The 15,545-nt window shown below is 41.0% G+C and overlaps 1 protein-coding gene across 2 annotated transcripts in view; it reads left to right on the forward strand.

Annotated features, from left to right (window-relative positions):
* Positions 1-7,599: 7,599 nt before the first annotated feature.
* sgip1a (SH3GL interacting endocytic adaptor 1a) overlaps positions 7,600-15,545 on the forward strand; it is a 71,287-nt gene continuing 63,341 nt past the window's right edge. For both annotated transcript variants that reach the window (XM_076724462.1, XM_076724468.1), the window contains exons 1-2: positions 7,600-7,742; positions 12,088-12,190. The gene's annotated coding sequence lies outside the window, so the exon portion shown is untranslated. The remainder of the gene's footprint in view (positions 7,743-12,087; positions 12,191-15,545) is intronic.

Consider the following 15,545-nt stretch of genomic DNA (forward strand, 5'->3'; position numbering starts at 1 on the left):
CAGGCTTGTTTCTGTCACTTTAGCGACATTGCATAGACTTACATTCATTTCTTAGAGATTTACACTAACCATGATCAGAAGCACTACTTGCCTAACCCTGACCCTAACCTTTACCGCAACCCAAGTCTTCACCCTAGAATTACATGTTTTACATTATGGGGACTTCTGTTGTCCTCATATGGAAGGTGAGTCCCCACAATGTGACTGTGTAAACAGATTGATGTCCCCACAACACGAGTAATACATGGCCACACACACACACACACACACACACACACACACACACACACACACACACACACACACACACACTCTTTTTTGTTTTGTTTTTCTCTTTTCAGTTTTTGAAAGACAAGCATGATAGCAATGTGTGTGGCTGTGTGTGTGTTAGGCTGCACAATATCAAGTGTCAGGGAGCAGCTACTTACATGTAACTCCGTAACTGAATTATAAAATAAACATAATCAGAATTTGCTATAGTTACAGAGAAAAATATGGATTTAAATCACAGTTACTAATCAAAACCTGAGTACATTATTTAAATACCTGATAGAAATTTAATTAAAAAGTAATGAGTTACTTAGATGGAGTAATCACCTATCATTAGCTAAGTAATAACTATCAGTCTAACTCCTGTTCTTTTGCAGTACATCCCACGGTGACTCCCCGTCAACATTAACTGGAAAGGATGCGGATGCTAGTAAAGTTGTTATATTGCTACATTATTAAGTTGATTTATTTCCAGGCATTTTCTGTTAGCCCATCAGTTTCCTCAAACGACGGGTTTGACTGGGGGGTTTATAGGCTCTGATGCATTTTGGGAAACATCCCACGGAACACAACATTATGCGGTTATTAACTGTCTTTTTATTGCATTTACTGTAACAGCTTCCGTCTATAAAAACATAATGAGACTAGTTGTGCAAAGTGATCACAGGTGTTCCAGTCTTGACGTTATTTGTTTGAGCTTTTTAGGTAATTAGTTCAGAGCCACATTTTCAAAACTGGACAGAAGTATGTGGGTAAGAACAAATTAGTTTAATGGAATATTTCTGGCATATTTTATATTGGGTCCCTTCTCCAAAATCATTAGTGGCTATTTTTAGACCTCTGATTGGAAAGGAATTATTCAAACCCAACCTAAAAAAAAACCTTAACGATATGGGTCAGAGGCTTGTATAATTTCCATCCATGACCCTTCATCTCACATTTCACTGTGACCCTCGATAAGAGCTCTGAGGCTGTCTGTCCTTCTATCCACTCCAACCTTGCTTTCAAAGAGTATCGTGAGTGAATTATATCACCACAGTCTGTCATCTTATTCCCTGCCTCTTTGCGCTTCTCTCATTTACTATTTTCATCTTTCAGCAGTCATCCTTGAATTTTCCTACATATGCCTCCTCTCCTCGAAAGATTTCCAATCTCCTCTCATTTCCTCCACCTCCATATCCTACTCTCTCATCTCCCACTGTTGAAGTCTCTCGCCGTCTGCCTCTGACATAACCCAGTAAAAGCAAGAGATTTGATTTGATGAAACTACTTGCGTACATATGACGAAAGAAAGATAGATGGAAGGAAGAGACAGAGAGAGACTGGGATATGGGACAGGTGGCCTCCCCTGTCACTCCTTCACAAAGGCATGGAGGCCCACGGGGATGGCTGGGTTATCTAACAAAGCTAAAAACAGAGCAAAGCATTTCCCACCAGTCAAGGAAAATGACACCACTTAACTTCTCCCCTGTGTGGCACAAAGAAGATGATGAGGAAAGGAAATGTTGGCTTGGGATGTAATAGTGAAGTGGCTTAAGACTAGAAAGTTCCCCATTGAATCTTCTACATGTGAACGGATGAGAGAGAAAAGCAAAGCAGGAGAACGGGGGTGTGTACACTTCACGAATCTCTCTTAATCAATACCTCAAGTCTCTCTCTTTTAAAAATAAGTCAAAAAAAATCTGCAAATCTGGAGAGCATTTTTGACTCCCAGACTGTTTTTCTTTTGGTAGTGCAGTGATCGACCTGGGCTCATCTACTTTTAAGATACATCCATTCATTTCTTGTAAATCCCTGAAAGAAGGGGAAAAGGTACTTGTGTCTAACTGCTGGTATCTTATTGTAACAAGTTGAATTTCACCACACTGGTGGTAAATGAAAGTTTATTCTTTTTTATCAGGTGTCACAAGCACGGCAAAGTAAGGTGAAATTTTGTGCAGCCAGATTTTAAGCTGCTGTAACAATAAAGACATATTTACAGTTGTAGTTTGATAAAAGGAGAAAGACGCATACACATACGCACACACACACACACACACACACACACACACACACACACACATACATACACACACACACATAGAGACACATAGAGACAGAGGGGGAGAGAGCAGCTGATGTAACTCCTTTGAGCTGAATAGACGAAGGCTTCATTGAGATGTCGGAAATTAAATTTAAGATTCCCGAACCCACACGTTGTTATTACACAATAGTGCAGTGACTTCATAGAGTCTCTATTCTGTTAACCTGTGTAGAACTGTGCCATTTTTAGAACAGCCTAAAAGACATCTTTGCTTGAACAAAAATGAAACTTTACTTCCCCTATTATCATTTCAAGACAATGACCAGTTATCAAATGCCCCCAAAAGCTGAAAGAATACTCAATATTCTCCAGAATAATCAGCAAACTGACTTCAAAACACACAGGATGGGCTCTGAACTCCTGCTCCATATTGGTTTACATGTCAACCAGTAGCAGGCTGTCAACATAAACGTCATTACAAAAGTATGTGTCAATTGAACTGGGTTTAATACTTCCCAGATGTTGATTGTAAGTATTTTAGAGCCAACTGTAGAATGACAGCTATGAAAGTCTGGCAGTGAGCACAGCGTGTATGTAAAAGAATGCATGCAGTTTATGAAGGTATGGGGCTACATACAGGGACATTTAATAGTCTTTGAAATCCTAAACAGGTGGACCAGAGGTGCTTGTTTACCAGGGGTCAATGACAACGCCTACACTGCTGTGTGTGTTAAAGATTATAATGTCTTAAGAATTCACACCTTGCACTGATTTTATAACATGACAGAGTGGCTAAATGAAGGAATCTGAAGTGAGAGATGGCACACACAGGGTACATTCACCACCCGATCTGTTCAGCGTCGGCTTATTGTAGCATTTATTATGACCACTAAGGGTTAAATATCTTCTCTTTTAATGCAAATTATGTGGTTCCTGCTTTTGCGTCATTGTGGTTTTATAGCTGGCTGTCGGGCCAGCTGGGTCAAATACTGCTGCTACTGCCGCACTCAGAAGAAACACTGTTAAAAATGACAAGCTTGGTAATTGATTTTGATTTACATGAAGACTTATTGAGCTGTCTTTCGGGGTTGGCACATCATTTTGAGAAGAAAAAGATTAGCATTATTTTTCATAATGAGACCTTTTTTTCCTTTCAAGACATCGAATTGAATAAAACAGAATAAAACTGCATTATCTGAATTAAATAATTCTTGTAAACTTTTTTTGCTTTTCGTGATTTCATGATTATGTCAAGAAGGCAGTCCTTCTGTGCAGCCATTAAACAAGCAAAGCTGTACAGTGAAAACAGCAGACACAAACAAATTCATAAAATACACTATCACAGGACAGAAACCAGCAGTTACAGTGGGAAAAGGCAACACAATGCCCCTCTTTGGTCCCCTGAGGCTGCATTAAGCTCCTAATTGAAGCAAGTAAATCAGTCTCGTGATGGACACATGTGGCTATTTCTATCCCCCGAGCCAATTACAGGAGAGATGATGAAGTGGCTGAGGGTGCAGGTAGAAAGGCCCCTGGCAAGCCCTCATTGTGCTTGTGAAAGCAATGAAAGAACAGGTGGACACAGGATGGCAGCGTTTTGGAGAAATGAGACTCCATTTCTAGGTTGTACCCAGAGCAGACGTTCAGTGGTGCTCACAAACAGGTGAACCAAAAATCTCAAACAAGCCACAGTACATTCAAGATTACACCAGATCCGGAGCATGGTCAGAAAATACCTAATAATGTGAACTATTTGTGTTGTTGATGCTGCTCTTTGAGTAATGGAAATGGACCCGGAAATGGACCCTGACGCGATGCGAATTTGCCCCTTTTCTCCTTCTTTTTTTTTTTTTTTTAATTTATTATCCTATCATTTATTCATTTCTTTATTATTTAGTTATCCATTTATTGACTTATTTATCTTTGTCTGTCTGTTCATCCTGTTTGTTTTTCCTTATTACTACACTGTGTAATGTATATTTGATATACATTTGTATCATATGCAGCAATATCTAGGTATGGGATATGTTTTGTATTTTTTTTTTTCTTTTCTTTTTTTTTTTACACCACTGATCTTGTCTCAGATACTGTTCAATGTTTCAGGGAAAAAAAAGAAAAAATTAAATAAAAAGTTCTAAAAAAAATAAAATAAAATAACATAAAATAAAAAAGATTACACCAGATCCAAGGGGAGGGGTCCAAGTTCAGCTCGGGCCCCTGCCTGGCAGGAGCAGTGTGGAGGTTGGGGCTGAGAGCTCTACATACAGTCAGCACCTTGATCCTAAGAGCAAAATGCTCTCTTTCTGGAAACAGTCTGCTATACAGTAAATGGAGTTGGTTCCTAAAGTTTGAGTGGTCACTATGAAGATTCTTGAGTACAGTTACAGTTTGTACACAACAACATGGTGTCAAGACAGGTTTGTCAGTTCACTGAAGTCGTCAGTTTAGCAAAACCTCTGGGAGCAGCCAGAGCAAAGACAGGGGATCTCCAAGACTGATATGATGATAAGACTTTCTCAGTGGGCTGAATGCTTAGATACAGACCACAGGCACAAGCAACAAATCCCAGGAAGACATGAACAAAACAATGGTCCAGGAGACTCTGGTGATACATTTATATAAGGTGTCGACTGCAAACAAACAAACAAAACTTATTTAGCTTGTACTGTGCTGTTCATCGTCACAAGCTAGTTAGTATGGTAAAAGATGTAAGTGACATCAGCACCCCTTTCCTCCTCCATGACCTCAATATAAAGGACTGACGAACCCCGTCACTTAGAGAAGTGAACAGCAGCGGTGTAATCTGTGTGCCCCGGACCAATCCACTGAACAGCACCATTAAAACTCCTCCTTTGAATCACTGACACAAACAACAGCGAGTAATCATCTCAACTGGGGGAGAAAATAAAGCTCCAAACTGAAAGCTACAATGAGGAATGTGTGTTTTTCCGTAGCGTGACCAATTTCACAGTTGTCTCTGTTTCCCTTTTCTCTGGTTCTTCCACAGCTGTGTCACTGAGCCCTTTGGTCACATTACTCTAAACTTTAGAAATAATTTGTTGCTCTCACGCACTCTTCCCAAATCATAGAGGTCTGCAGCACATGGGAACAGTTCTTTGGCTGACGCGAGTCTGTGTGTCTTTCACTCACTGCTCTCTCGTAATGCCATTCTTTCCAGTAATCTTCTGTACTTCAGACCATTTATAGTTAATGGCAGGCACACACAGGTCAACTCCAGGGCTTGAACCTGGGTCATCTTGTTTCAGAATGCATTCTCTGACCATTAGACAACACTACCATCGCAAATAGTATCTCTAATGGTTTTCAAAAGTATGATGTCATGTAAAATAGCCGTGTGTTACCTACAGCATTACCCTGGAGGCTCCTGTTTGTCAAATCAACTTTGACTCAACTTAGATCATTTGGAGCCAGACATGAAATCAAAAACACTTCACCTGGAAAAATAAATGCAGAGATATTAGAATGTGCAACAAAAGAGTGATCCCTCTCCGAGGACAGAAGAACATGCAACAGGAGTCTTGCACAGAGTACAGAGCACAAGGACCAACAAATACAACATAGAGACAAACTATAATATACAACAATGACTCCAAAGTATCAGAGTTACAAGTACCAGATAAACAGTAAACTTACAGCAGATCTTCAAATTTCAAAAATAAACAGAGGAGTTTTTATTTTATAGCAATAAGCTACCAGGTTCATTTACTGTTATTTTGCAACGCAAAGGTGCACAATGAAAGACAGTTGTGGCCCCTTCATGTTACACGTACACATAGAGTATATACGATTACAAACTGAAAATTCAAAACTGTTACAACCTTGCCTCATATATTCACTGTAAACACTGTAATGAGAGAGAATTAACTCAGAAGTTGTTGTGTTGAGTGTTTCCACAGAGCAGGACCTGACTCCTCTCCTTTAAAAGCAGGCTATTTTGCACTATCCCTCTTTTCTGTGTGCATTGTTCTTGTCTCCTTTCCTCTGCCACAATTTTTAGTGCAGGAGGTCTGATTTGTCGCAACAGTTTGAACTGAGCATGTGCAGTGGCCTGGTCTGGCCTCAGAGAGGAGAGGAGAGGAGAGGAGAGGAGAGGAGAGGAGAGGAGAGAGGTAATAAACCTGGGTAAAAGCTGTGGTTGAAGACATCTTGGACGGTGTTTTGAACACATGGGTCAATCCTCATAGGAGGCTCTGGGGCACAGGCAGTGATGAGTTTAAAGTATCCAGCAGTGGCCTCATCATAGTTGTGAGTGAAATAAAGAGAACTCCCATAACTGAAGTAAAAGTACATTTCAGTGCGGACCGTACTGTTGATGTGGGTAATTATAATAATGATCTTGCCATTTTATTCTTTTTACCTAGTTTAACTAGAATGAACCTGTTTTTCTAGGTGAGAGTACTGTGTTACCTTACTGCAATTAAGCTACCCCTGGTAGAGACACAAAGCTCTTCCTAACAAATTGATTAGTGTGTGTGTGTGTGTGTTCACATGTGTATGTAAGTGTGTGTAAGTGAGTGAGTACGCACATGCAGAGTGAGGATAGCATAACAGCATGACAGAGAGAGACTGCCAGCCAGAGAGGAGACGCAGTGAATTGGAATTTGGACAGGGTTTTTCCTCTCGCATCCTATCACGACCAAGTCCTCTCTGTCATCAGGTTACCATGGCAACTGTGGGAGAGTTGAATACTGAGACACAGTCTCCAGACATTTCTCGGTGGGATAACATCTCCGCAGTTACATGCAGAAAACGTCTTGTACAGCAGGTACCGACACGGATAAACTCTGACACACACGGGCAGATTCATGCTGCTGAAGATCATAACTGCAAACATGGAATACAACTGAATATAGAAATACACATAAATATACTACCACTGCAGTCCAGGGGCCCAGTTTTACATAGTAGTGGTTGTGTATGTTGGTGTGTTAGTGGTGTACTGTATATACCCGATTCACATATATCATATAGAGCTGACAATAAGATGACAGTAATAATAATCTGGTTGATGTTATAGATGATGGTTAGATCTCATATTCATAAGATGCACACAGTAATGCACACTAATTGATTAAATGAACAAAATAATTAAATATAATTAATGGGGTGCTAAGGCCGTTTTGTTTATTGGAAAAAACATACTGAGCAGATTTGCCATAAGGCCCAGCAAGACCCTTCTGTCCCTGCGCGCGCGCGCGCGCGCGCGCACACACACACACACACACACACACACACACAAACACACACACACACACACACACATACAGACACACCCATCGCCTCCAGGGTTCGCACGTGCATGGTCATGCGTACGGAGCTACTCAGTAACCTGCAGCGGAGTACGGACCATTCAAAAAACACTACTTTTCTAAACAAGCAGCCTTTCCTCCGCATGCTGGAAAAAGAAGAGGACCATCACGCGGATCAGGTACAGTTTGCATGCTCTCGGGCCCAGTTTGGTGGCAGAGGCTGTACAAACATTTGGAAAAATCAAACAGGGAGGGACGCTCGTGTTACGCAACAGTATTGGGCTGCACGTCAAAATGTTGTGGTTTGCAGGAGGAAATTACTCTCCTGGACTGTTTTGGATTAATTATTAACCAAGGGGTTGGGTGAGGGGCTGGTAAGGTGCCTGGACCAGCCCAATTAGTTAATCACGTTTTACAGTTAACACGTGGCATTTAAATCTCTGCTTCAGCGTAGGTGTGAGTCAATAAATGATGTAATAAAGGACTGGAAAACAGTATGTAACATTATGGTTGAAACGGAGCTGATAGGTTTCTGTCCTTTTGGGGTATACATGCTGAAATGTGGCCTGTTGTCCTATCTGTAGCTTGACTGTCCAGCAGCAGATTGGGCCCCTTACATAATCATCGTTTGACATTTGAGAACAGACATCTGTTATTTTGACGTCTGACATTTGATATTTTCTGAAATGAAACATTAACTTAAACAGGAGCCCCACGGGTAATTTTACATCATTTGCTGCTTTTAAGAAGACATTGTCAGTTTTCCTAAAGACTTGTGTTCAGCTGGAACAAACATATTCCCCACAGTAAAGTAGGTTTGTAAAGAAGGTTTTTAAGAAGTTTTCTTACTCAAACTATCAACGGTCAAACAGTTACGCTAACCGGAAGTGACACGCGTCTTTGCTCATTTTGTTGCAGATGGATAAAAATATATTAAAAATAAAATAGAGCCTAAATTAATTAATGATTTAAAAAAACAAAAAACAAAAAAAAACCAACATACATTGACCTGGTTATACAAATTGTGTTTTTGCTTCATACTTGTCAAGCAAGGAGATAGGAGGACAGGTATGTCACTTCCGCCGACCATCTTTCATTGGCTGAGCAGAACAGTCGCAATTCGCAAGTTGACGTTTTCTACCAGTTTTGCAGGAGTCAGGATATGTTTTGTTGTCACCAGAACAGATGATACTTTGACGAATCAAGTGGTTCTGAAAAAAAAAAAACAGAGGCTAACAGATTGAAAATGGAAACATCAGCACAGTAGTTTAAACCAGCAGCTAACTTGTCAAATGGATGGTTAACGCTAGCTACACGAGAGACCTAAACTAGCATAGTATAGTGCCTAAATTAAATTAATTTTAACATAGTGGACCATTTTGCTATATTACATTCAGCTGCTTTGAAATGCTTTCCCCCAAGTTTATGAAAGGAAAAATTCATGTGTCTAGCTAGCTAACATTATCCTGTTCAAAATCTTACCAGATATAAATACAGTAGTAGGCCACTGTGGCTAACCATGTAACTTACTAGCTAGCTAAAGGTGGTAGGATGCTGTGCAGTTGTAGGAAACAATTTGGCACTGCCACCATGAACAAAAAGTCTAAAACTACTTAAAGCATCTAGCTTAACATAACACACTCGGCACGTCAGAAGTGAGCATTAACAAGCCTGGAGGAACACGGAAAATATTTAATGGGATAGCTCATTGTAGGGTGAGAACCTGGGGTAATTTTCTGTTTGCCAGCTGTAATCATTTGAGCACATGTGAATATTGAAATTGAAAGTGGATCCAGTCTTGTGTGTGGTAAATGACATCATAGCTAGAAATCCATGATAGTAAATAACATGATTTGTGAGAAATGTATTTACAGTAAATGATGAACTTTCCTGTGCAGAACAGCCTACATCCTAGAAATGAAACAGGAAGCCAGTTTGGAAACTGGGATCAACCCGTATCACATGTGTCTGAGTAATGGAATGGAAAGAGGTGGTGTATGCATGCTGATACAGTTTCCTGATATGTTATCCCACCACTTTTTGACATACAGTGCCCTGCCGTCGTCATTTTAGGATAATGATGAAATGTTGAAATACTGTTATCCAACTATAGATTTTGACATATTACAACTGTAGTCGAAGATAAGTGTTTGTAATCGATCTCTTGATCATTTTGGACTTGCCATTTTCAGGAAAAGTAATCACATTCATGCAAAACCAGGAAGACTCCGAAGATGATTCTGTTGGTTTTTTACAATTCGTACAATAGCACATGCTGCTGAGATCTATATCAGGTTGAAAGACTGAGAGTGACTTGTTATGGATGCTGCGTACAATGTGAACACAAGTTCCAATCATGGATTGATGGATGTACAGCACTGGTTTCTAATCAGTCTTCAGGGTGATTATGGAAGTTCAGGGAGTGCTTTTGGGCATACATCCCACTGTAGTCTTGACACAGCATGGTCCTGATTTTAGTCACCTAGGGCCTGAAAGTCATGGTACTGACAATATTCTGAACACAACAGATGCAATCTATCAGCTAGTTAAAGTTTATTACACAATGTTGCAATCCAGCACATGAAAGCGCTGGAGAGGGGAGCAGAGAGACGAGAAGGGGACACAAGACTGATCAGCTTTTGTCATCCGAATCAACTGAGTAATTATGTTTTGGCATCCGTGTACTCCAGTCAATTCATTCAGGTCGATTGGCCAAGCTCACTGCATCATGAGGTTTGGCACAGCTGAAAAATAATTAGCGTTTGTTTGGGACATTAACGATCATCTTGATTAATTAGGTATGTTTTGTAAGAGCTGTGGTGTTGGTGCTGGAGTCCACATGTACGACTTCAGCATGTGATGATATTTGTGTCCAATCAGACTGTTTTGGTTGTTAAACTGAGCAGGCGTTGTTGCATGTGATGTTTCACATGGAGCTACACCTGAGTTCTGGGTCTGCCTTCCTTTCGGACACTTCCATCCTGTATCAGTGGTGGTCCTGGCGTGGACCGCAGTCTGAATACTACATTTTCAGCACATCCACTTTCACTGCAAGTGATGGTGGACAAAATCTGAAGTCCTCTTTCTGTACAAAAATACATTCCACAGTTTATGTGATGTTAATTTGAGTTAGACAAATTAAGTGGATATCTTCCAAAGTTCAAGTGCTTTACTAACCACTTCATCCCTAACCACTATTTTAAGACAGCCTTTTAAAAAATGTGGACCTATCCTTTAAGACAGTGGCAGAAGACATTTCACAGTTGTCTTTCAATGCCTAGTGCACATATTAGAAGTGGCTCTGGCCTTGGGGCTATCATGTTGGGATAGCTAGAATATCCCAGAGGCCTGCTGCAAGTGTGAGTGTTGAAGCAGAGTGAGTTCAAGTAGAGGTTCACGATATGTGGGAAAAGCTGTGGGGGACAGAAGGCATTGCCAAGCTTGAGAGAGATGAGTGTGGAATGAGGTTTCAGTTTTAGGTGGACTTTTCCTGGGAATTCAGCCTGGGAAAGTTTCTGAGCTCTATTTCCTGTGTTGAGCTGTGAAAACCCTCAAAAGCAGCATTATCAGGCAATGAATTCTGGGCTCTGCCCATGAAGACAGTACTGTCCTTGTGTTACGCTGTGGCACAGCTCACACATTTGAGGAAAAAAATATTAAAAATAGTTTGAAATCAAGTAGCACAGCCACAGCTGCCAAGAGCATTTGGATGCAATATAGATTAAGTATTCTACATTTACCTTTAAATTTTTGCAATACATTGAACATTTCTTTCTAAGAACACTGTAAAATATGTTATGCTGTGCAAGTGTGGTGAAAGACAGACATGTAGCAAGCACAGACCTGTTCAGACCTGTTGAAGTTTTACAAGTCAGAAAGGTTTAAATAAATAAAGGACTTACACAGTGCAATGTGAATTTTTAGTTACTCCAAGTGACACTCAATCTTTGCTCCACAAAAAAATATTTAATAGCAAAGGAAACATCACTGCAAAATGAGTATGCTAGTAAAGTAAATGGGCAACACCCCCATGAACAAAGTCACTGTTTTTCAGTGACTTTCAACAAGACATTGAATGTGATAGTCTTTTTTTCATCATCTCTCTGCACCGTGAATCTATCCTGAATATCTGAGCTAATAGAAACAAATATAGAAATTAGACTGTAACCTCAGCTGACTTGCATAGTTAAATACAGAACGTGTTGTTGAAGGAGTCAGTCATTCACTTTTGCCGTGGATTGTTCATGGGGGAAGCCAAGTTCATGTGAAACTGTGGAGAAGCATGACCTGCATGCTCGGGAACACACAAACCATTTGTCCCAACAAGTCAACAGTTGGGTCATAATTCATCTGCACATTTCAGTTTCTTAAATACATTAATTGTTTTTAACAAGTCACCTTGCTCAAGTAGCCAGCCTGTCAGTTATCTGGTCAGTCAGTCAGTGTTTATGAGCAGTGACGTTGATGTTAATGCAAGTTCCTGGTGTGTAGTCTAATCAGGTTAAATGTGCTTTTGTGTTGCAGATCACAAACGGACTTTGCTGTGAAACAGTAGCTGACTGAGAACATCCCAGCACTACAAATTCCTGAATCAACTGATATCAGAATTAGACCTTTTCACATTGAGGTAGGTGTGTGTGTGGGTGTGTGTCCTCATTGTACACCTCAATACTAACACAGGCCACAATGGCATGTTGTGTATAGAAAATATCAAATAATGATTAGTTGCAGACCTGATTGAGCAGAACTCAGAGGTATCAATTATTAAAGTTTTAAGGCCATCTTAAGACCATGTACTAACTTGGGCCCAATCCTATGATTACTAACATGACTCACCTGACAGTTGCCAATTCCTTGTTCCCAGTCTTAGTGATGCACTCAGTGTTACACAGTCAATGAAATTACAGTATAAAAGGAGCTGTAATATGTTAAAGGAATTGCTGTATACTTCCATGAATACCCACCCACTCCTACCCATTACACACACATGTAAAAACACACTTGCACATACTGATGCATACTCTCCTCACTCAGGAAGTGTGATGAATCCATGGACTGTTCTTGGTCCTGGTTGGGTTCACGGCCTACATTTAGTTAAAAGTCCTCTAAAGACGGGGGAGCAGGAAAACCACCATGATCATTTTGTGAACCTTACTCACAAAAATATAGCACATACCTCATACATCATGACTTTGAGTCTGTCTCATGACCTACTACATTACATCAGAGGCAGGATCATTGTTCTCGCTGCTCTGCCACACTGTCAGATAGAGCAGATCTCAAAAAGCTACACTCCTATTTTAAGATGGCTCATGAATTATGGGTTCAGTTTTAAATGCGTCATAGGGAGGATCTGGGCTCCTAACAGCACGTCACAGCACACACACACACACACACAGTAACCTATATCAGCAACTTTCTCGTGGGTGTCCAGCCAAACCCAATTGAGCCAGTAAGCAAGTGTAGGCAAGTGTTTCTCTCTTTTTCGTGTATTTATTTATTTAGTTATTTCACCTACAGGGTTTTCTATGAGTGTTTTCTATGAGATCTTTGATTTTCTGTTTTCACCTTCACTTTAGGCACTGACTCATTTTGCTTTAGCTTACGGGGGTCATTTGCTAGTTAAACAGAACCAAACCTTCCAAATCAAATTTAGATTAAGTTAAAAGGTATTGAACTTGACGATCTGTTTGATTCATCCAAAGAAGCGATTAGAGAGTATAGAACTCATCCCTGTGCTATTTTTGTTGTCTTTAAAATACTCGTTTGAAACTCCCTGCAGTGACTTCATCTGGCTCCATTCTGTCAGCCTGGCTGTCCAAGCAAAGACCGGTACTCTTGGGAGTGGTCTAATTTAAACTTCTCCACTGTTTATAGATATAAGCTGATTGTATAGCAAGTTTGGGCTCTGTTTATTTAGGCTTGGGCCCTGTGTGCAAATGGTAATTGGTGTGAGTAAGAGGGACTTATTGAACTGGTGTTGACATCCTGGAGACCATTAGGGAGACCACAGACCAGACCGGCCCAGTATCAGAGGGGTGAGCTCATCTTTTCCATCCCAACTTCTGAGGCTGGAGGGGAGGACTGGATTTCAGAGGGGTCCTATAACAGGGGGTTGACTCTGAATGGGGTTTGGGGTCAGAGAATAGTTCAGACTGACAGTATTTGTTGTTAAACTGATGCTGAAGTGCAGGGGGAAGTGGGAAATATAGTCATACTATACTTTCAAGTGTCAAGTCTCTGCAAGTTGATTGTCATTTCGGACTGAACTGACCCTTTCTAACTGGTTGGTACAAAGCCTGAGTCAATGTCCTTCATTGTGACCAATTACATTATCTGTAACGCTTGCTAACTAGTTAATTCACCAACCACTGTCTGATTGATTGTCTGGCCTGGCACCAAAATAAAACGCATCAGCATTGTTTGTCCCCGACAACAGTGTCATGAAGTTCCTTCTAAGGTAACTCTTGCTTTAAGTACTTGAAGTCATGAATCAAAATACCCCCAGTGGCATCAGACTAAATAGACCAAATTCACCAAGGAGGTGGCAGTCCTCCTCAGCATCATTAAGTAATGAGGAAGTGGGTGCTAATTACACAGAAAACCTTGCCTCTTGATGTAGTGTGTGTGTTTGTGTACATGTGTGCTTGACACCCTGGGCAGGGCAGCTAGTGGGGTAATGACACAGAACAGTTTGGCAGTACTAACAGACAGAGAGCATCACGAGTGGCTGTATGGCACGTAGGCACTCAACTTGGCACCCAGCCATCACCACGCCTTATCGCCCTACATGCCTTCCCCTACTGCTGAGTGGAGTGAGTTGTTTTGGTTTGACTGCACTCACTGCTGCCTAATTGGTGAGTGGGTATTTGTCTGCGTACATTTAATGACTGGTGCCTAATCACCATCCCTCATCAGGGCACTTTGGGGCTGGCCAGAGATGGAGCAGGGTGGAGGTTTGCGGGGATGCTGCTCTGACAATGTGCAGGAAATGGCACAAGGCCTTGGGACATGAGACGTGACGGCTGCAACATGAGCCCAGGGAAGTCCCAGAATAGAGATGATGTTAACGGAGAGGCATCATATCTGTAAAACACTTGCTCTGTGGTGACATACGTCACGCTCAGAGCATTCCTGTTAGTTAATTAGTGGCAAAGGTGTCACATGTGAGGGTTCCTTTAGTTCACAGAGGACAAGATTCAAAGAAAAACAAAAAATATTTACTGTGGAAATATATAGTGTACAGTGAAAGCAGAGCATGAATGAATACATTACTGCTCACTGGTGTGTCAGTGTTACTCAGCTGTGAGTGACCCTGATGATTTGATCGTGGGAGAAAAGTCGCCCTTCTCTCTTCCTGTTGGCTTGGTTCATCTCATTGCGTGGTCATGTGCCACTGGGCTTTCCCTGCTCCTCAGTGTCCTGCTCCTGTAGCGCTGAATTAGTGTCATCATCCTGCTCACCTCAGTAAGCGTGGCAGAAGATAGTACCTCGCTGAATTGGTCCCCCCCCCTTCTTTTTTATTACAAATTTCAGTACCTTTTAAAGTAAAACGTTTTGCTTCCTTATGTGTAGGGATGTAACAATATTTTGAATCTCATGATATCGTGATAGAAGTATGGCTCGATTTCATGGTGTGACTGTGGCGCCTTCTACCATGATGTTACATGGTTATTTAATACCTGTCCTTGTCGAAAATTGTATTGTTTTTGTTTGAACAGCAGAGGGCGCAGTTATAGTAGTCAAGGAGACAGACTCCCCTCATACTTTGCATGCTAGTCAAGCACTGCTAAAATTAAAATGAGAAAATTACAGGTAAACGATAACAAAAAAAGGAACTGAAGATGCTCCATCTACATTTAGAGCTGATATGTGGCAGTTTCAGGAACTGACAATGGCGAATAGGAAACTGACAAACACAAAACAGCTACACCACAGGAACACATCAAACATGAGCCATTTGGCAAATTGCCGCCCAGAAA

This window comes from Chaetodon auriga, chromosome 3, assembly GCF_051107435.1.
Source record: "Chaetodon auriga isolate fChaAug3 chromosome 3, fChaAug3.hap1, whole genome shotgun sequence".
NCBI lineage: Eukaryota > Metazoa > Chordata > Actinopteri > Chaetodontiformes > Chaetodontidae > Chaetodon > Chaetodon auriga.